Source organism: Chrysoperla carnea, chromosome 3 (genome assembly GCF_905475395.1).
Source record: "Chrysoperla carnea chromosome 3, inChrCarn1.1, whole genome shotgun sequence".
Taxonomy (NCBI): Eukaryota; Metazoa; Arthropoda; class Insecta; order Neuroptera; family Chrysopidae; genus Chrysoperla; species Chrysoperla carnea.
This window is the reverse complement of record NC_058339.1, coordinates 88,380,386-88,402,059: the sequence shown is the minus strand read 5'-3', so window position 1 is coordinate 88,402,059 and position 21,674 is coordinate 88,380,386. Positions and strand designations below refer to the sequence as shown.

The 21,674-nt window shown below is 27.5% G+C and overlaps 1 protein-coding gene across 1 annotated transcript in view; it reads left to right on the top strand.

Annotated features, from left to right (window-relative positions):
* Nucleotides 1-9,622: 9,622 nt before the first annotated feature.
* LOC123296335 (POU domain, class 6, transcription factor 2) overlaps nt 9,623-21,674 on the top strand; it is a 290,731-nt gene continuing 278,679 nt past the window's right edge. The window contains exon 1 of the mRNA XM_044877797.1: nt 9,623-9,672. The gene's annotated coding sequence lies outside the window, so the exon portion shown is untranslated. The remainder of the gene's footprint in view (nt 9,673-21,674) is intronic.

The following is a 21,674-nucleotide window of genomic DNA, read 5'->3' as shown; positions in this document are numbered from 1 at the left end:
AAGTAGGTCATTACTGCAGTTCATTTGTTAGTTAAAATTCTCCTGCCTGTGGTTTACCGATACTAGATTCAACAAAAAAAAATCGGAAAAATTTTAGGGGAAAATTAGTCACCTTGGTCTGTCATTATCTTACGGTCTGCCAATACTGGACTTTACACCATCGAACAAAGATAGAAAATCTACGAATATCATTTTAAAAGCAATGAATTAAATGAGATAGACGATCATAGAATATGATTTAAACAAAGATAGAATCGTTTGGTTTGTTGTATGTTCATAAATGAATCGGCGTGAAATTAAGAGTAGTGAAGCAATTGTGTGTGTACTATGTTATAAGGGTAGTAAGTAAAGTGATGGTGGTGTGGGAAAGTGGAGTGTAGGGGTGTAAAACTACCCCTTCATTTTAACAAACATTGTTACAACACGTATATATACATATAGATAGATTTGATATCGTTGTCTAACTTATTAATGTTTGCCATTCTATATGTATTATAGATTGGGTTTTACCTTCTCTTCGTTTGGCTAGTTCAGTTAATACTATAAGTAAAGTAACGTTTGTTGTCGATGTATCGACGTAAATTAACGATTATACAGGTTGTTTTACGAAAAATCATCGCTATTAGCCGTAACGCTTCTTACATTTGACGTTAGAAATTGATCTTTTGACTACTTTGTATATTAGAAATATCGACCCGGTGCGGCAATATACGCTTTTATTAACTGTGTACATAAAAATCTTCCATGAAAAATTAACAATCTTATAGTGAATAGCCTTTCAAAGACCGTTACATGATTTAGAAAGAGTTAGCGGATAAAAAACAGACAAGCATGAAGTGCAACTTTCTTTTTTACTTTGTATAGAAAATAAGAGCCAAGAAACGTCCCTTTCTTGCTCATTTACGAACTCAACCTTATTTTTGCGTCCTGTGCACGCTTTAAAAATTTCATCTTGATATCTCCTTTTTGAGTTAACGTGCTGACAGACCGACAGGCTGACGGGCGGACGGACATTCAGACGGACAACCGGAAATGGAATTTACTAAGCATCCTTGGACTAAACTTAGTATACTTGATATATTTCACATATGCATGGTATAATTAGAAAAGAAATATCCGAAATAGGTTATTCTACTATGTTTCAAAAAGTATTTTAAATTGTGGATTTTGCAAATAAAAACCCTCAAAAAAATATATTTCGGAAAAAAAACGCTTTCTTGTCATAAAATTAAATTAATTTTTAAACCTTTTTTGTCCTTGCAAAAACGATGTCAGTCATTTTGGTGACGTAATATTGGTAAAAACAACAGTCGTGTATGTAATTATTATTTGTATAAATAAAGTTGATGGTAACATAACCTACAATAACTATGAAAGCCCTCAATAAATTAGTAATTAATGCATATTTTGCTTATATGATATTACATCATGGCGGCTCGTGTTTTAGGTCACGTGATATACATATTTAAAATTACGACGTTTAATTTTAATATATAAAAACAATAATATGCTTTTATGACTCAAAATCAGAATATTTAAGTTTATTTCTACATAAATTTGAATTTTTATCAAATTTCATCTTTTTGCTATCGAAAGTACCCTATTCAGCCTTCTTAAAATAAACTCTCGAAAACGTTGCCAGTTCTCGTAGTACTTGATGAAAAGAAAATGGTGTAGGCGCTGTGAAATCAAGCAAATATAATTAAAGCATCATCACTTGCTATACCAAAAATTGGAACAAAGATAGAATACGCTAAAAATAATAAATACAATAAAAATAAATTTTTTTCTATCACTTGTTACATAATTTTAAAACAAATATATCGTTCTCACTTACATCATGTCCACATAGAACACATGTAGTACTAAACTTGTACTAAAGGTAGTATATAGTAATGTAGCATATAAGCTACTATCCTGTACTATCTGTCTCAATATAGCTTCTCTAACTCAATATGTGGTGTTTGTTAGAACAGTGTTGAACTATTATTAGTCATGAAAATGTGAGTGAACTAACAAACAATATTAGATGATGAAAATGAATTATAGTTCTTATATTTATGGTACAGGTTGTGTGTTGTAACATGATGGTTTGGCAGCTAAATCATTCCTAATCATGCTCCTTTTATTATTAATATCTGGATGACCGAGCTTTGCTCGGTATTCTTAAAAAGACACAAATTTTATCACTAATAGAAGACCGTTTTAAATGTCTCCACACAAATACCAATTTGAATGTCCCGGTAATGTATTTTATTTCATTAACTACGATATACACCAATAGATGTCAGGAAGAGTTATAATTTGCATTTTATTTACTTAACTACGATATACACCAATAGATGTCAGAAAGAGTTATAATTTGCATTGCCGGTTTCAGTTTTTCATGAAAAAACGAATAAAACGACGTTTTTTTAAAATGAAACCTCGTTAGATCGACTTATCGCCCCAAAAAACCCCTACATACTCATTATATATATGTATATATATATATATATATATATATATATATATATATATATATATATATATATATATATATATATATATATATAAGAATTGCTCGTTTAAATATATAAGATATCTATAGAAAATGCAGTTTGACTGTACTTACAATCAACCCCAAAAATTATTTATCATGGTAAAAAGGAAAAAATGTTTAAAATTTGCATTTTTAAAATTTGACACAGTTCTTTATTTGGTTGCAACAACTGCGTATTGATAAATTGACTACCTACCTGGACCTGGAGGGAAAAGGAGGGATCTTAAACCTTTTTGTAAGGAGTTAAAATAAAACAGTTATTTACAAATTACAAAAAAACTATGTAACCAATAAAAAAAGTTTAAAAAACAGGTTGTAAAAGTCATTTTTGACATTTTTGTTATTTATTCAACTTTTTAGCTCCAAAATTTACCGAGATATGAAAAATTGTATAAAAGATATGTTACAAGTGAAAACTAACAATTGACTAAATCAGTTGTTAAAACACCCTGTATAAAGGCGTTGAATGCCAGTGCTTGTATTATTTATAATAGATTAGATTAGTTTGAAAAAAAATTTGTTTATTTTCGATTTTTTTCTCATACTTCTTAAGAAAATTATGAAAAATCGAGAAAATTTCTTGTTTCCAATTTAGATAAAGTTTTGTTCTATGTCTAAGGATTTAACATAATCAAAACTGAAAATTTTTACATTTCTGAAAACTATTGAAAGTTTTTAAGGCTCATATCTCAAAAAATAAACGACATTCGGAGCTGTCGGTTGGCTTCAATTGTTTCAAATTTAATATAGTTTCAAAATGATAGTAGCAACTAATATCAAAAACTGATTTGAATTGAACTGCAAAAACTGAAAAAGTCCGAAAATTTTGCAGTTTACTCAGTTTATTTATTACGGATTACTCAGATAACACAACTTTTTTTTGCTTGCAAATCGTAGTTTCACACTCCCCTAAATGGTCCAAATAATACATCACGATATTTTAAAACACACAACTTTTTCATTTAAGTGATAGCATCATTTTGAACAAAATGCTTCTCATTTACGGGGCAACGTCTTATTGGACAACCCTGTATTTCTAAACCTTTGCGCACTAATATAATATTTATTTTCACACATACTTTGTTATTGTTAACATATAAAATAATATATTAAAGTGAAACAATTATATATCAAATATAATAAAAAGTAATCATTCTATCTTTATTTTTAATTAGTCAAAACTTTGTGTTTTAATATCACTTTCTATTACACAGCACAATCTATTGACACCGTGTATGAGTTTTCCATGGTTGGGTATGGGTATGGGTATGGAGGTTAGCGGGCCATGCTCGAGCATCAGGCCTCGAAGCAATGGTTCATAGCACCTAGCCAAATAGACCCTTGTACTCTATCCCCGCTACGTTTTTCAGTGGCTATTATAACCAACTGATGTACTGAAACCCAGGACCTGCCTAGCGCTGAGTTTCCTAATTTCTTCTGGTTCGACTATTGCCGGACCAAACCATTTCCTTCGCTGCTGTATGAGCGCCGGGCAGTAACAGAGAAAGTGAATCGATGTTTCTTCTGAATTTTCTCCGCATCTGTCACACGCGGGAGATTGTCTTTTTCCAATCTGATGTTGCAACTTGTTCAGGTTATCATGCCCTGTGAGTAGCTCTACGATGACTCTAATATCAGCTCTGTTTAGTTTCAATATTTCCTCCCCTTTAATAGTATGTTTTTCAGATTATCTCCTAATCTGTTAAGACCTTCTTGGTATGGCATCCTCGCAAGCTTTTCTTGAGTGGGTTTTCCGTGGTTACTTATTCACTGCTTTATTAATAAAATTATTTATATAATTTCGTGTCTTATTTTCTCAATTTTTAATGCAAAAAGTTAAATTAAATACGGTAGTTGCCTGCTGTCGAATTTGCCATATTACACATACAAATGTAAGATTAGACTTGACACCATAAAAAAATTTGAAAACCAAATAAAAATTGGTTAAAAAACGAAGAAGTTATAAGCATTCAAAGATTGCCCATCTTCTTTTAGCAAAACAAAGTTGTATATATGTTTTATATGCATCTCTATGGTGATATTGGATAATGACGTCACTAACCTTTATCTTCCTCTTGATTTAATTAAGAATTTTAAACGTTCATATTTTTCGTAGTTTTAAAGATTTTAAAAAAACTAACTTCACTTTTCTGCCCATGTTGTGAGAATTCTTCACCTGAAGTCATAAAGAAAGTATATTCAACAAGCCTATTGTTATTTTAAAATAATTTTAAGAACATTTCCTACATCATTTACTTGTAAGTAGTCACATTTTAAATAAAACGGAATGATTTATTGTAAATTTTTTAAGATGAGAGCGCTGCGATCGATTTAGTTGCCCCCTCTAACTACTACCCGCCCTGCCAATAAGCCGGATGGTTAGCTGATTAGACTAGTACTACTGCTTACATACACATAGAACTTACATTCAATACAGACAGACTATTGACAGACTACAACGTTCTGTAGTCTTGTTATGTTGTAGTGAGTGTTGCCTATCCATCTATCTATTTATGCTGCTGTTAGTTAGTTATTTATTGTAAACTAAAAACAATGAATAAATACTAAAACTGAAAGGGTAAATTGATGAAGGGATAATAATATAAATTCATCATAGACTTACTTATATATTATAAAAAGAAATTTGGGGGCAGGGGGATGATTTTAATTCTATGCATATAATTATGAAAAATATACGTATATATAAAAGGGGTTACTTTATATTTACATATTATATTAATATAATATACAAATCTTTATGCAGAAATTAGAGAATAAATTTTGAATTTAGAATTCAAATTTAAAATAAAATTTATTTAAGAGCTAGTTAAGACTAACAGAGCTAATTTAAATCGGCCAGACAGATGGATGTTTTTTTATTCACTATCAATATATCTGATCATTGCATAAAATTAATCACCAAATGAATTGACACAACGTTTTAGTCAATTTTTATTTTAATTTTAAAAAAAATTTCAATTTGTGGATTTAAAAGTTTACTTATTATCATTTTCTTGTGATATCGGTCAAATAATCAATAAGTAAATTGCCTTAGTCGTCTAAGTCATAAACATACAAATAAAATTTCCTTAGTTAGTGATACAAAAAAAATTTCCTTTACAAAAAAGGTGAGTAATTAAATTTTCTAAGAATTTTGTGCATTTACATTCAGTACGTGATACTGAACCAAATTAAATAAAAAGTAACTCATGTAATTTAGTTACATGAGTTTGGCAGACTCGACAAAAGAAAGGCACTCATGAAATTTGAAGTATGTATTAATCATTTAATAAAGTACCCTTTCTGTCCCATTGTCTATGGGTTTTGAAATTGAGTTCGTTGCTTTTACAGCAGAAATGTGAATTTTTTGTGAAATTGACTGCTATTTTCTACAAGCTTTTATTTAGTTTCACCTGTCCCGTTGTCTAACTGTAATCAAATCTTGCAGGGCAAATTTGATACACTTCCAGGTTTCCGATTGAGCTGAAATTTTGCATGCACATTAAGTTTGGATGACAATGCATGGTAAGATTGATGTGGCGGCCTGATTTTACCATCGCTTCCACCATATTTGATATATATTTTTTCATTTTTTGTCTTAAATTAAAAATTTTAATAAAAATGCTTTTTAAGGGACAAGCTTTTACTGTACTAAAAAGTAGAAAAAATTTTATAAATAAGTCACTCATATCCAATTATTTGTAAAACTTGAAGCGCTTAATATTAAGAATGAATCGAAAAATAATTAGACATGTGGAGTAGATGAGGCGTTCCAATTCATTTTTTATATTTGAAATTGAGCTTCTCAAGCTTTTACAAATTGTCAGGTATGAGTGACTAATAGATAACATTATTTTCTACTTTTTAGTACAATAAAAGCTTGCCCCTCTAAAAGTACTTTTAATTAATTTTTTTCCCAAATAACTTCTGGTATGATGACAGTTTTAAGTCAATAGTTTTTTTGTTAGTTAAAAAAATATAATTGAAGGAATAACAAACGCCACACAACAGTTGTTGCGACTATCTATGTGCATGGCAAAGCGTAGCATGCGTAAACAAGCAAATATTATACAAAGCTTTGAATTGATAAAAAAAGATACAATAATAATAGAAGATTATTTTCTATTTTATATAACATAGTTACATTTATTTTGTGGTCTTCGTTTATGGTTTTTCATATCTATTTGTTTTTACACAAGGAGCCGCAGTGATCTATTTGATTATCTAAAAGTGATTGTACATAATAAGGTGTCTGTCATTATGTTCTAATGTTCCAACCTGACGCAACGAAACCACAATATAACTTCTTGGATTTCTTAATTAAATGGTTACATTCAAGTCACTTTGTCAGAAGAAAATTCTCTGTTGAGCAAAAGTGATTATTTTTTGCCTAGAAATTAAGTATAAGTCGTTTACCATTACAAAAACATTAAAAAAATAGGGAAATGAAGAGTTTATTATTTTATCTCCCGAGTTCTTGGTTAACATTCAAAAAGAACCTACAGAGAAGAAGAAATGTAGAGTTTTTCGGTGAGTATTAAAATAATGAAAATTTTAGTTTTTCAGTTTGCAATTTTTTCTGGAACATTTACGATTAGAACAAAATTTATTTAGAAAATTACGGCTTGTTATTTTTTATCATAGGAAGATTTACTACAGTTAATATAAAATAAATTATGGTGGAAACGCAAGGAACATTAAATTTTATAACAAAGAGATATGTTGAATCAACTTACATGCGCTACCACCAATCTGAAGATTTATTCGATAACAAAGTGATAACTGAATAGTTTTAGGTAGCCGAACAGATTTTCATGAAATATGCTATTGAACGATTCTGGCAAAATCAATTTCGAAAGCCGAAAATAAATTAGACTATAATGAAACAAAAATGAAATGTATTCGTTTAGGAAGGGGAAAGGTTCACGTTTTCAAAATTAGACGATTTATAATTTCTAGAAGATTTTCTACGATTTTTTCTGGGGAGATTAGAAGTCCATTCATCCAACCAGGAAAGCTATGTGCTGATAGGGAGTAAAATCATTTTTTAATATCCATTTAAAAAAATTGTTTGGAATAGAACTTCATTATATTCAGTTTGAATCAAGTTAATTTTGACAAAAACTTAAAAAATCGGTGATTCATTTAGTAATTTAACAATAGAAAAACGATATTTCGGATGGATTAAGACGTTTTCTAGAAAACTGCCCGTCCAAATATTAAACGAACGCAATTTTGTTGAATTGTTGTGTTAAAATTACTTTATAATGTGTTTTTATCCAAATCAGAAATGAAAAATTTGTCTCGACTTTTTTGCAAATGTTTTAAACCCCTGTGTACTTTGAAAAAAGTCGGAAAATTCCCCATAATTCTTTTGTTTTTGAATTTGATAAAACTCATTTTATAATGTAATGTTGACCCAAAAAATTCAAAAATTTGGTTTACTTGGCGATTGAACAAGTATTTTCGGAGACATCTCGGAGCTATTTTTAACAATGTCTTCAATACCACTAGTCCAAATGTGAAATTAATTAAATTTTGGAATCTTTTATGTTAAAATTACCTTATAACATGAGTTTAATCCAAATCGACTTTTTTTTTCGATTTTTTGAAATTTTTTATGACAGTTTTGAAAAAATCGACAAATTTACCAAAATTGTTTTGTTTCGGAATTTGATAAATTTCAGTTTGTAAGGTAATAATATTGATCTAAAAAAATCAAAAATTGGATTCATTTAGCGATTGATAAAGAAGTTTTGGAGATTTCGGATCAATTTTTCACGATATCTCGAAAATTGCTCGCCCAAACGTCAAATGAGCCCGAGTTACTAGTTTTCTGGGTCAAATTTACCTTTGAAAATAAAGTTCATCGAAATCGGAAACGAACAATTTTTATCAATTTTTTAATTTAAAAATTATCGAGTTTTTATTATTTATTTGATCTTTATTTTTATTTCCATTTACTGTTTATTTATTTTATCGATATTCATCTATTTTAAGATGGTTACAAAACAAATTTCGACCTATAATAGATAAAGTTTTATAGTAATAGTGACATATGCAATCTGTAGCTCCTAGACTATTATTACTTGTGCTCCTCTGATAATGATGCTATTCTACAACGAATTGAATAATAATAATAATAATAATAATAAACGATATACGATTTGATGCGTTCGTTCGTTTCAATTCGTATAGTTCGTTTTGATCGCATCTTGTTTCTCCGTTATAATTCATATACCTAATATTACATCTCTATCTAACTAAATATCTTTTATTAACTTACACATTCAAGTGTATATAACTCTATCTTTATTTATCTTATTACAACACATAATAACCACCGCCAAATAAAATATTAGCTCTTTACCTCTTGGTTAAATTTCCAACTCTTGGACATTCATACACACAGTGTGTTGTAAGTCAGTGTGTGTACATCTCTCTACACCAGAGTCCGACGATTACACAAAACTGCAACGTCATCAGCACATGAGCGAGCAACGTTCAAGCATGAGACGTCATACGCGGCGGCGAAATTAGCGAGATTACTATTTTAGTTGAACGTCAACTACCGTATAGAAAACACATCATCCAGAACATTAATCGGGGAAATTATCATAATTTTCTAAAATAATTTTCGGAAAGAAATTTTCCTACTAACAATCATGAAGTTAAAGTGAAGTTTATTTTTTATTTTTTAATTTAAAAAATAGGACTCATGCGTCACTATATATAAACAATTGAAAAACAGTTTAGTAAAACAGCAGTAGCAGTAGTGTTTTGTTTTTAAAACTAAAGAAATAGTTGCGTTTGATACGTGCTTACGGGACGTTCGTTTGTTTGTTGTATTCATTCAATTGTTTACGCGTCAGTCAATTGTTGTACCAAACTGTTTGGAAAAAACAAAAACAACGTGCGCTTTTCTTTTGTCTGTTAGGACAAAGAGTTTATTTTATTGTTAAGTGAGTTTCGTAATTTTTCTGGTGACTTTACGTTTAAGACGGATTGTTTTTGTGAGGAATTTTTGTATTTTTTTGTTTTGTTTGATCCGGCAAAATAAGACTTCATTGTTCTTGAGCGTGGCAAAACGGCGTCGCATCAAAGAAATTTATCTTTTGTAAGCACATCAGGTAAGTCTGAAAATTTTGGATAATTTATTTTGCTTTTTTTGTATTCATAACTGACAAAGAATTTTTTGCGAAATTATTTATTAATATAAAATGTAATAAAAATGTTCTGAGGATATTGTGCTTCAATTTTTAATTTTCTTGCGCGCCAAAATTTTAATATTATCTTATTAATTTTTGTACCAAATATGTAAAAAAATAAATGTAAGAATACAATTTTTAAAACTCGTACATGCAATTTTTGAATAAATGGATCATCTTTTATACGGAAAACTAGTTCTTTCTGTCAAAAAGTTCTGTTCTTTCTGTTTTGTTTTTCCAAGCTTTTTTTTTATTTGATTTTAATTTTATTTTCAAATTTTTTTTTGGAAAATTTGACGTCAAAATATACGGAAAAAATATTTTAAGTGATTAAATTTGAAATAAATTTTTTCACATATTTATGTTTAGATAAATCGACAAATAATTCTTAAAAATATTTAAAATAAGCTCGAATAATAGCTTGCATACTTTTTTGATTTGATCTTTAATATTCTTAAAATATTTACTATTTCTAGATATTTGAAATTAAAATATACGCAAAATATTTTTTAAGTGCTCTAATTTGAAATAAAATTTTAATTGATAATTATTTTTAGAAAAATCAACAAATTATTCTTAAAAACGTTTTTGATTTGATTTTAATCTATTCAAAATATATTTTTTTCTAGATAATTTGACGTTCAAATATACGCAAAATATATTTTAAGTGCTTTTGAAATAAAATTTGAAATAAAATTTTATTCAATTATTTTCAGCGTCTTAAAAATATATTCAAGGAATTTTTTTTAAAAATTTTGTTAAAAATCTTTCAAATATTTCATGTTAGTTAATAATAAATATGTTTTGGTTGAAATTCGAAACATTTTACTTTAATTTGAAATTTGAATGAATCAATATTTTCAATTTTATTTTTTGAAATAATTCATTTAAAATTGTAAAATTTAGAATGAATTTATTTATCTATCTTATTTATATTTGAATAAAATACCAAAAAATTTACGAAAATTTCATAAAATAAAAATAAAATACGAACAAAACAATGTTTTAAATGATAATAATCAAAAAGTTGAGTCGCGTGTAAAACACGTGGTTGATCGGCATTTCTGCGTTGGCGTGAGTTTATTTCACATAAAGTTTCGAGGCGGTGTGTACACATAGTTTATATGTTGATAATGTGTAGGCAGACCGTACCGTCGGCTCCACACCTCGCGTTTTTACCTCCCACAAATCATAAAATGTGAAAAACTTTCAAACAAAACTTTAAAGTCCTTTCAATCGAATCAAAATTTGTTAAAAAAAATTTTAAATGTTTGAAATTTGTAAGTATTGAATATTTTTATAATTTTAGTAGAATTATTTGAAATTTATAATTAATTGAGACTCTTGAAAAGTTAATGAGAAATTCAAAAACCAATTATTTATTAAAACTTGATTAAAAATAAGGCTTGTCTCGAATTTTTTAAAATCAATTCATTTTGCAATTAATATAAGTACCTAAATTGAATAGAGAAATTCATAATTTTGAAATATTCCAAATTCTTGTAATTTTACTCGAAGCTTATTTTAAATTTTTCGAAGTTATTAAATATAAAATGTATTACATTATTGAAAAAAATTGACTTTATAAAAAACTTCAATATTTTTTTAATGCCTTAGCGATTTATAGCTAAACTTGGTTGAAATAAAAGCCCTTAAATATTTGGGTATCAGAAGTAACTTTCTAAGAGAACTATAAAAATTTCTAAAAAGTTTAATCATTTATAAATTAAAAAAAAAATAAAATTAAATTCATAACTAAGAAATAAAGAAATGCTTTAATTTTGTTTAAAAAAAATAAAAAATAAATAATTATTACTTATAATTATTTAATTCAAACAATAATTTATTTTTAAAAATTTAATTCAAACAATAATTTACTTTTCATAGTTTAAAAGTTATTTAAAAAAAAATTATTTTTTTAAATTTATTTATTCTCCTAATTTATACAATTAATTTTCTCAAAATTACTATTAAACTAGAAAGAATAAATTATTCGAGTTTAAAACCAATTTTTCCTGGGGAAAAGAAAAATCTTAATAAATAATAATTTTTTTGATTTTTAAACTAATGATTGTTCAATTACAAAAAATTTACAATACATGCTTCTCGCGGATGATTCATATCAAAACTTTTTTATAACCTTCGGAAAAATTATTATATATTAAGATTTTTCTTTGCCTCAGGAAAAATTGGTTTTAAACTCGAAGAATTTATTCTTTCTAGTTTAATAGTTATTTTTTTCCTGGGGAAAAAATATATTCATAGAAATTGACATGAAACTTTATCAAACATTATCAAAGTCAAATGTTCATAAAACGAAAATAATTTGAAATTGAATTAAAATAAGTAAGTTGAATGTCAAGATCCCAAAATTATTTCCAAATAGTAAACAAAATATTTTCGAAAATTATTTTTATGAATTATTCTCGATATATCAAACAATCAAGAAATACAATACATATTTTACAGAACTTGTGTTTATCCTTAAAGGACGTTCCCAAAAAAATTAGTATATAAAATGTTTGGGACTTTCGTGGGTAGATTCTGTTGGAAAACTTAGGTAAATTATACGAAAATTACGAGTAAAATTTTTCGATATGTACCAAAGTTTTGGAAAATATTAAAATCAACTATAGAAGAAATAACAAAAAAAAATGCCATTCCTTTTATCACTTTAAATTTATTTTGTGAAAAACGAGTTTCGCTTGTTATAATTTTCTTTACAGGAAAATATTTGTCATGCTCTTAACTAATGATTTTTTTCAAATTAATCTTAAGAAAATTAGCCTTGTTATATAATAAAGCTAATTTTAAAAACACTTTAATATATTGATATGGTAGAAACGCAACCTTTAAAAACACAAATCTAAAAATTTAATACCGCTAGGGAAATTAAAAATTAGTATTAATGACAATGCATACACACAATTTAAAGATGTACTAAGATAACTTGATTGTCTTTTATTAAATATACTATTTTTTTTAAATAGTAAAAATTACAAAAAAATCATAATTTTCACGACTAAAAAAGTTAATAATTTCAAAAATTTATTTTTCTAAATTTGGCATCACATCTACTGAAATAATTTACATAAAAATTACGTTTCAGAATTATAAGTTGATACTAATTCTTTACTGTGTTTTTTCCCAAAATTATTTTTGTTTCGGAAAAAATGAAAATTGTCTTCAAAGTCTCCAACTAATATCAAACTATTTAACATAAAAAAAAAAAAAATTGTACTCAAAAGTATCATTTTTATAAAGTTAAAAATTGACATAAATGTAGAAAAAGTTTGGAAAAATAGAAACAAACTACCGAAAAAGAAAAACTACGTGGCAGAAGTTATCTACAGAATTAAACAAATTCCGAAGTATTTTAAAAATATAATTATTATAATCTTTGTAACGAATACCGTCGGATGAACCAATTAAAACCAATTTTGTTTTTTGAGGGTTGTTTTATCCAGTATTAGAATAAATTGAGCGAAAATTGTTTATTTAAAGTATTTGCATTGTTGCACTTTTTATAAGTTTTATAAAAGAAAAACTTTCAAAACATACTTTCCGCAAAAGAAATAGAAAAAAAAAACAGAGAAAGAAATAAACCAAACATTTAAAAAAACATTTAAAAATTATTAGAGCGTAAATAATGTGTTGTAGGTCGGTTTGTGTGTATTGTGTGTCGGTTGTATCACAGTAGTCAGTACCGAATACCGAAGAGAGTGATAACACGAATAAAGGTAAGAAGGTTAAAAACACATTCACAAATACACAGCAGAGAGAAAACAAAACAAAAATAAAACGATACAAATAAAATATAGAAAAAAACAATCACGCAGGAACTACGAAAACTAAGGAAATTCTCCCGTGGAAATACTAAAAATTTCAAAATATTAATTATTGTCATTAACTTTAATTAAAGTTTTAATAAAGAGAGGATAAGCAAAAAACATTAAATGAATATTTTGTAAATCATAAATCCAGAAACTATTATCTGTGAAAAAAATAAAATTTCAAAGGTATGTCCTGAGATCGAACATCCAACGTTTGATTTATCAGTTCAATGTCGCAACCACTAGACTACTAACTTTAAAACTTATAGTCTATACTTTGCTTATTATTATAACTTTAATTTCATCAATATTAAGAGGATAGGAGTGCCAAGGCAATTTTAAATTTAGGGTTGAAATTATTTGTACCTCATTTTCTACTTTGATGATGAATTTTGTATTAACTTCATGAATATAGACGAATAATAATAAGATAATTTTTCGATATCTGCCTTGGTTTTCGAAAAATCCAAAGTTAAATAATTTAAAAAAATTTCATTTTTTGATATTTTGAAAATTACTCAAGTCGAACAATTTTTTTCTTACTTTTCGTCTTATATTGCCAAGTTGTAACCTAATTCACCATCAAAGTCGATGATTTAAAATTTTTTTAATTTGTGTCTCCATTACCGTGCTCATACATCCTTAATTAGTGTGGCATAAAGGTTTTTTTTTTGCATTCAATAATTTATAAATATTTTTAACTTTAATTTAAATAGTTAATAACTTTAATTTAAATAGTTTTATTTTTAACTTCCATCGACTAGTTTATAGAAAAATATATGAAAACTTTCATAGAAAATGAAAACGCATCATCCTTCTACCTTGTCCCATAAGATCAATATTAAATATGCCTACTTTAAAAGTCATTTATTTATTTAAATAATCGACCAACTCCCCCCCCCCCTTAATATTTTCAGAATTGATTATTACTTAGTCCAACTGCATATAAAAAAAATCGAATCTTTTTATAAAATTGCCCTGGCGCTGGTACATCCTTAAGTGAGAAAATACTATAATTGAATACTGTAAAAAAAATTATCCTTTCTTATTTCACAAGCAGAGCTTCAAGAAAAGAAATACATTTAGATTAAGGTCACTTTTGATATCATTTAAGATCGATTGCGTTTAAAGAAATTTTGAAAAAACCATTACAAAGCAAATAGATAATTTTCTCGAAAAGGAAATTCGTTAAAAAAGTTCTATCTAGTCGAAGAGAAAAGCTATAGTATCAAAAGTATGTAGACATGAAGAAAATATATATATTAAATATAGACGATAGACGTCGCGACGCTTTAACAACGAAATGCACATAGAATGATCGTCTATCTCTTATTAACTCAATATCAACTTGATAAAGAGCTTTGAGACACAAATACATACATACATACACCATACATATGAGATGTGGGTTCAAGGTTACTCTCTTAATTCCATCGTCTCAACCATAATATCACACAAACTTCCCCTTTCTCTGTTCCTTCGTTTCTCACAGCCATACTCTCTTTACCACCCGTCGGTATATTTCAATGCTCATACGATGAAGATTTCGATATTAAGCTATATGTGTATGTGTATGTGTGTGTGTGTGTATACCTTTATGTAGTATATAGGCAACCTGCTAACCATCTAACGAGATATATCGTGCTTTTTGTGTGTTTAAGATACTTGTGAAAAGTTATTTTATCGTTTTTACTCTTTTTGTGTAATGGAGTTCATATAATTCTTTACCGGATGAAAAATTATTATTGGAAATGAAAAACATTTGAAGTTGGGAATATTTGAAAGTGAATTTCTCATCTCCATCTGATATCACTACATATTATAAAACAAAGTCGCTTTTTCTGTCCCTATGTCCTTATGTACGCTTAAATCTTTGAAACTACGCAACGGATTTTGATGCGGTTATTTTTAATAGAAAGAGTGATTCAAGAAGGAGGTTTTTATGTATAATACATCCATATTATAGTAGAGTAAGGGGTTGAAATAGGGGTTGAAAGGGATATGCTTCAAAAACTAAAAAAGTTGTGCATTGATTAAGCTAAAATATGGACACGATATACAACCAGCTTCAAAGATCTATTGTTTTTATCTACTTTTAACCTTCGGAGGGTAGAAAGGTGTAGCGAGAAAGTGGGAAGGAATTATCGAATATTTACAAATATACCTAAGTGGGGTATCAAATAAAAGAGCATGACGTGTACATTACAAAACTGTTATCTCACGCAAGGAAATGTGGAGGGAGGGGGGCAAGTGAGGATGTTGCCCAGCAAAGCGGGTAGTTCACAGCTAGTATATAATAATTGTGAAAATTTGGATGGATGGATGGATGCTTGTTACTCTATCACCAAAAACTACCGAACGGATTTGGGTGCAATTTAGCACAGAGATAGATTAAAGTCTGTAATGAAACATACGCTATCCCGGTAAAATATATGGTTCACGTGGGATAGATATAATTTAATTTTGCATAGCCCAAAGGATCGAAATGCTTTTTTCATAAATATCTTGTACCGGAATATGGCTAACTTTTATCCCGAAAAAATGCACGATTCCTATGGGATAGCACACAGAAACCTATTTTTAAAGAGTATTGTAAAAATTCGTGAAATAGATTTTAAGAGCTTTTTTCCCCTGAAAGCTTGATTATACCGATAAAAACTGATGAGCTGTAATTTAAAAAAATATATTTAAAAAAATTAAATTTGTCTTTGACATTTTGCTTCGCTGCTCTCAAAGGACGGTTATCTTTAACATCTACTCAAAAATTTTATTTCATTGTGTAAAATTTGTAAAAAAAAGTGGGTTTAAGGACATTATACGTTAAGTGAGCCCTTTGAGTAAGTCCTCGTGACTTAATTTACATAAGTTTAAATTTGCCATCTGATAATTTGAAAATTTAATAAAAATTGAGATCCTTTTGTAAATTGACACACTGTATGAGAACTGTTTAAATTTATAATCTTTTATATGTATATAAACCTTTTCAGTACGAGTATTATGAGTGTTTTGTGAGGTGTGTGGTTTAACACGCACTAGCTAACTCTGTGTATATACAACCGACTATCTAGTTTATAAAACCGACTTAGCCTAGAATATATCGGCTTCATATAAATTCTCTTTTGAATACTTTTCGAGAAGTTATATTGTCAGTAAATGCAAATATGTGTTAATACAAATAGTGTCAATTTTGAAAAATAGAACTTGAGCAGTCGAAATAATCACAGCAGTAAATTTTACAGAACTCTAGTCTTTTAAAATGAAATGAAATTAGGATGAAGATGTTTTCCCGTCATGGCAAAACTAAGAAATTATTTCAGAGAAAAAAATTACTTTTTATGGTAGTACAAGCCCCAAGACAAATTTTAGATTTAGGATTGAAATTGTTTGTACCTTATTTTATACTTTGATGATGAATTTTTGTTTTAACGAAAAATAATAATAAACTTGTTCAAAATCTGCCTAGGTTTTAGAAATATCGAAAGCTTAATAGTTAAACAAAATTTTCAATTTTCAATATTTTGAAAATTACTCCAGATATCGAAAAATTGAATTCTTACTTTTCATCTTATATTGTCAAGTTATAACATAATATTTTTTTTTAAATTTGTGTCCCCACTGCCGTACTCTTACATCCTTAATTAGTCGGGCACAAATTTTTTTTTCAAAAATTTATTAAGATTTTAACTTTAATTTAAATATATTTTTTTTAAACTATCGACGGCTAGTTTTGGAGAAATCTATGAAAACATATCATCCATCCCGTTTGTCCATAAGACCACTGTTAAATATGCCTACTTTTGAAGTAATTTATTAATTTAAATAATGGGTTAAGCCCATTTTCCCCTGAAATTCAGAATTGATTAAGATTTAGTCCAACAAAAAAAGCAAGCCTTTTATTTTTAAAATGGCCTTGGTGCTAGTACATTCTTAACTGTAATACTTCTTTATTAGAGGGATATCGCGTGGCCCGTAGCTAAGAGGAATATTTCAGCATCAGTTGCGAACTGAACATTTTCAGTGTATTGAACGAAAAATATTGTAAAACTCCCCTAAAACTATTCAGGATAAATTGACATACATTTTGTATTTTTAGCTCGTCACACATATTTAGGAAGAAAGGCAACCCATCGAATAATTTTTACAACTTTAGCGCCGATATCAGCGAGACTACTTTGTTAGACAGAATATTTTATACAAAACATTTTGTACCTGTTTTAACATATCATCATACAATGAGTTTTGTTTGAATGTTTTGTAAATAAGTGTTACGCATCATATACAATCGTTTTAATACACCACCACGCTATGTCATGCCATACTACGCGTGTTTTACGACCCTTTTAAACATTTTACACATCGAAAATATTTTCATTCATGAAATTTCATTCAACTTTTCGATAAATTAACATCCGTTTCTTTCAATATTTCGATTTCAGTACGGCTAGAAATTTACTCTGCACTTTCAAGTAAAGTTACAAATTTACAAAATTTTTATTTTAGAAATAAAGATAAACCAACCGTACATTGAGGAGAACGCCAAAACTAAAAATTTCTCTATTTTGACAATCGAAGTTTCTATAAACATTTTTTTCCTAAAGTGTTTCGAAAGAGATAAAATGAAAATAATGCAAAAAATTTGTGAAAAATTACTATCGACTCTCTGTATGGTTTAAGAGAAATTAACTATTAAAGTCAGTGTTTTTACCAAAAAAATTTTTTCATTTTAATGCACAGTTTGAGGAATGTTGATTAAAGTTTTTTATGTAAATGGTAAAACAGTTTTAAAAGCACTCATTGACTAAAAAACCGACATTTATTACGACTTCTTCATATATCACCATGTAGAAAGGGCCGTTTCAGTAATTAATTTATCGTAAATTATATCGTAAACAGAAAATCGACTTGAAATTTATACAGAAGGCGTATTAAATACTCATTAATTGGCACAGAAAATCTTTTTTGGTAACAATTTCGTTTTGGTATCCAAAGCCACACAAGAAAAACATTTTTTCTTTTACCTGATTATTGATGGATATATTTAGGATTAAACAATTCCTTCTTCAAGTGTAGGAAAGATCATTTAAAAAAGGAAGTGGTCTATGGACTGAATAAACCATTAAAAGAACTACCTCATTTTTATTAGACAGTCAATACATATATTTGAACAGTATTTTTGTAAATTTATATAGATTTTAATATCCATCTGGTTATTCAACACCTGCAGAAACGCCTAGTTTAAGCCCGTTATGTTGGTCCTATTTTAAGTCACCGGTGAACGATAAACTCCATTTCAAATGGTCAAAAAGTCAGACATATTGAGAGATTCAATCGTGTAAATTTCAATGTATAATTTCTGATTCGTAAATATTAATTAATGTATATAATATTGTAATAATAAATGATTATAATTTAATCGATTCAATAGAAATTAAATATTAATCATTAAAGTTTATAATTCATTTTTATATTTATATGTAACAGCAGTGAGTAGTAGAATGGGTTATAAAAATAAAAATAGATAACACTATTTTAGTGGATCCAGGACTGAGACATGAGGTACACCACACTATACCACCTCCAGCTCCAATGTATTTGACTGCAGTGTGTAGGGTTATTGTATCATAAAAATAATTAAAAATATCATTTTCATTATTTCCAGCATTTTGTTTAAATAATAATAATCATTTATATCAAATGTAATAATATTTAATACATTATTTAGTGTATTGGAAATGTAAAAAACAAAACAAAAAAAAAATAAACTATTTAATTTATTTTTGTAAATGGTTGTGGAGGGATGCATCTAAAATTGGACTAGACACTGAAAGAAAAATTTACTGCTGTTACTAATTGAGCTCGTGTTGTGGTACAGTAAATCTGGCATTTTGACTGGAAAAAATTACAATAGTGACTCTGAGGTTATAGATCGTTAGGGGGGCATGTAAATAACTTTAAAAAAAATTAAGAGAATTTTTCGTTCCGCTGTTTTTGAGAAAATCCAAAAAAAAGGGGAAAAAAATTTGGATTGCATTTTTCTCGGAATCAATTGGTTTAAGGGAAAAGTTTTTCAAATAAAAAATGTAGAAGACACTGTCAGCTACATTTTATGTCATTGGAGCAACGTCATACGAGTTAAATTACAAAAAGTAGGTGGCGTTAAAGTATCAAAAAAAGGGTTTTCCACGGTTTTCATTAAGAAAAAATGATTTTTTTGTAAAGTGTAAATGAAAAAGTTGTTTGACTCAAAATTAGCTTCAACTTTTATTAAAACAATTTTTTTGTAAAACTTACGAAAAAATTTTTACGTTTAAATTTTTGTTGTATCTCTAACGGTTTACAAGATAAGTCCTTCGAACCCAAGACTCCATTGACCTAAGTTGCTCATTTACGAACTCGACCTCACTTTTTACGTCCTAAGCCCGCTACAAATTCCAGCTTGATATCTATTTTCGTTTTTGAGTAATCGTGATGACATACGGACAGACAGACAGACAATCGAAAATAGACTAATTAGGTGATTTTATAAACATCTATACCAAAATTATGTTCATAGTATCAATAATTTTAAGCGTTAAAAACTTGGAACTAAACTTAGTATACCTTGGTATATTTTATATACATGGTATAATAAAAAACGAAAATAATTTTTATGTCAATGAATTTGTTTTTATTGATAAATAATTTTATGCTTTCAATGTTTGAATGTGATTACGGTCATATGCAAATCAGCTATCAAACAAGAGAGTGTTGTCAACTCAAAGATTAGAACCTCTAAAAAAATATCCTTCAAGGATTATAGATTTCAAATATACTTTTTGTCAAAGATTATAATGTATTCCCATTCCAAGTTGCATATTTGAACCAAGCTTTGGTTGCAATGACAATAGTTTAGTTTTTTATACTAAACATTAAAATAGAAATAGCTTTATATTTGTTGTGTTATCATATTTTAATCAAAATTGAATATAATTTAAAAACTAACAAATTATTAACTATTATTAAAAAATAAATATATATTTAAATAATATTTATATAAATGTTGTAGAGATAACACTGCACAGATATATCTCATCTATATTATCTATATTATGAGTATTAAATAAAAAATTATAAAAAAATATTTGTAATTAAAATATCATTCGAATAATTTTTAATTAAATTCAAAAATAAACCTATATCTAGATGAATTATTATGTTACTAATTTTTTTTTATTTTTAAAAACAAATTTTTTAATTTATAATTTTTATTTTATAATTATTAATACTAAGGTAGTATTCGTGCTATGGGCATAGTTTTTGAAAATTGTAAGTGATTGTATACTTATTACGGTAGTACAAGCGCCAAGTCATGTTTAGACTTTTGGTTAAAATAATTTGTACCTTATTTTCAACTTTAAGTGATTAATTTTTCATTTCATGAATTTCGACGCAAAATAAGGTAAATTTTTTCGAGATTTGGCTTAGTTTTTGAAATATTGAAAACTCAATAATTATACAATATTTTCAAAATTTGAATAATTAGTCGGGCACAATGGTTTTTTGTTTTATTTTCAATAATTTATTAAGGTTTTAACTTTAATTTAAATTGTTTTTTTTGTTTAATTTCCACCGACTAGTGTTGGAAAAATCTATGAAAATCTAATCATCCATCTACTGTATAACCATAAGACCTATATTAAATATGCGTACTTTAGAAGTCTTTGTGTAATTTAGATAATTGGACAGCCCCTTAAAGTTTTCAGAATTGATTTAGACTAAGTTCAACTTCGTAAAAGAAACATAGAAACTTTTTATCCAAAATTTCCCTGGCGCTCGTTTATCCATAAGCATATTATAATACAAATACTATAACTCGAGGTAAATTTAACAGTTCAGATCATTATCACGAGGGTTGGAGAATTTGGTAACTAAACTAAACTAAAGTTAAAGAAAACTAAACTTAAGAAAACTAAAGAAGAGTTAAAAAATTTATGAAAAAATTTACAAGAATTATAATTTTTATCGCATTTTGTTAAAAGAATCATTTTCTATTAGGTTTATACCAATGGTTGGAAAAATTGGAGCATATGCAAAGACAGTTAAGAGGAAAAA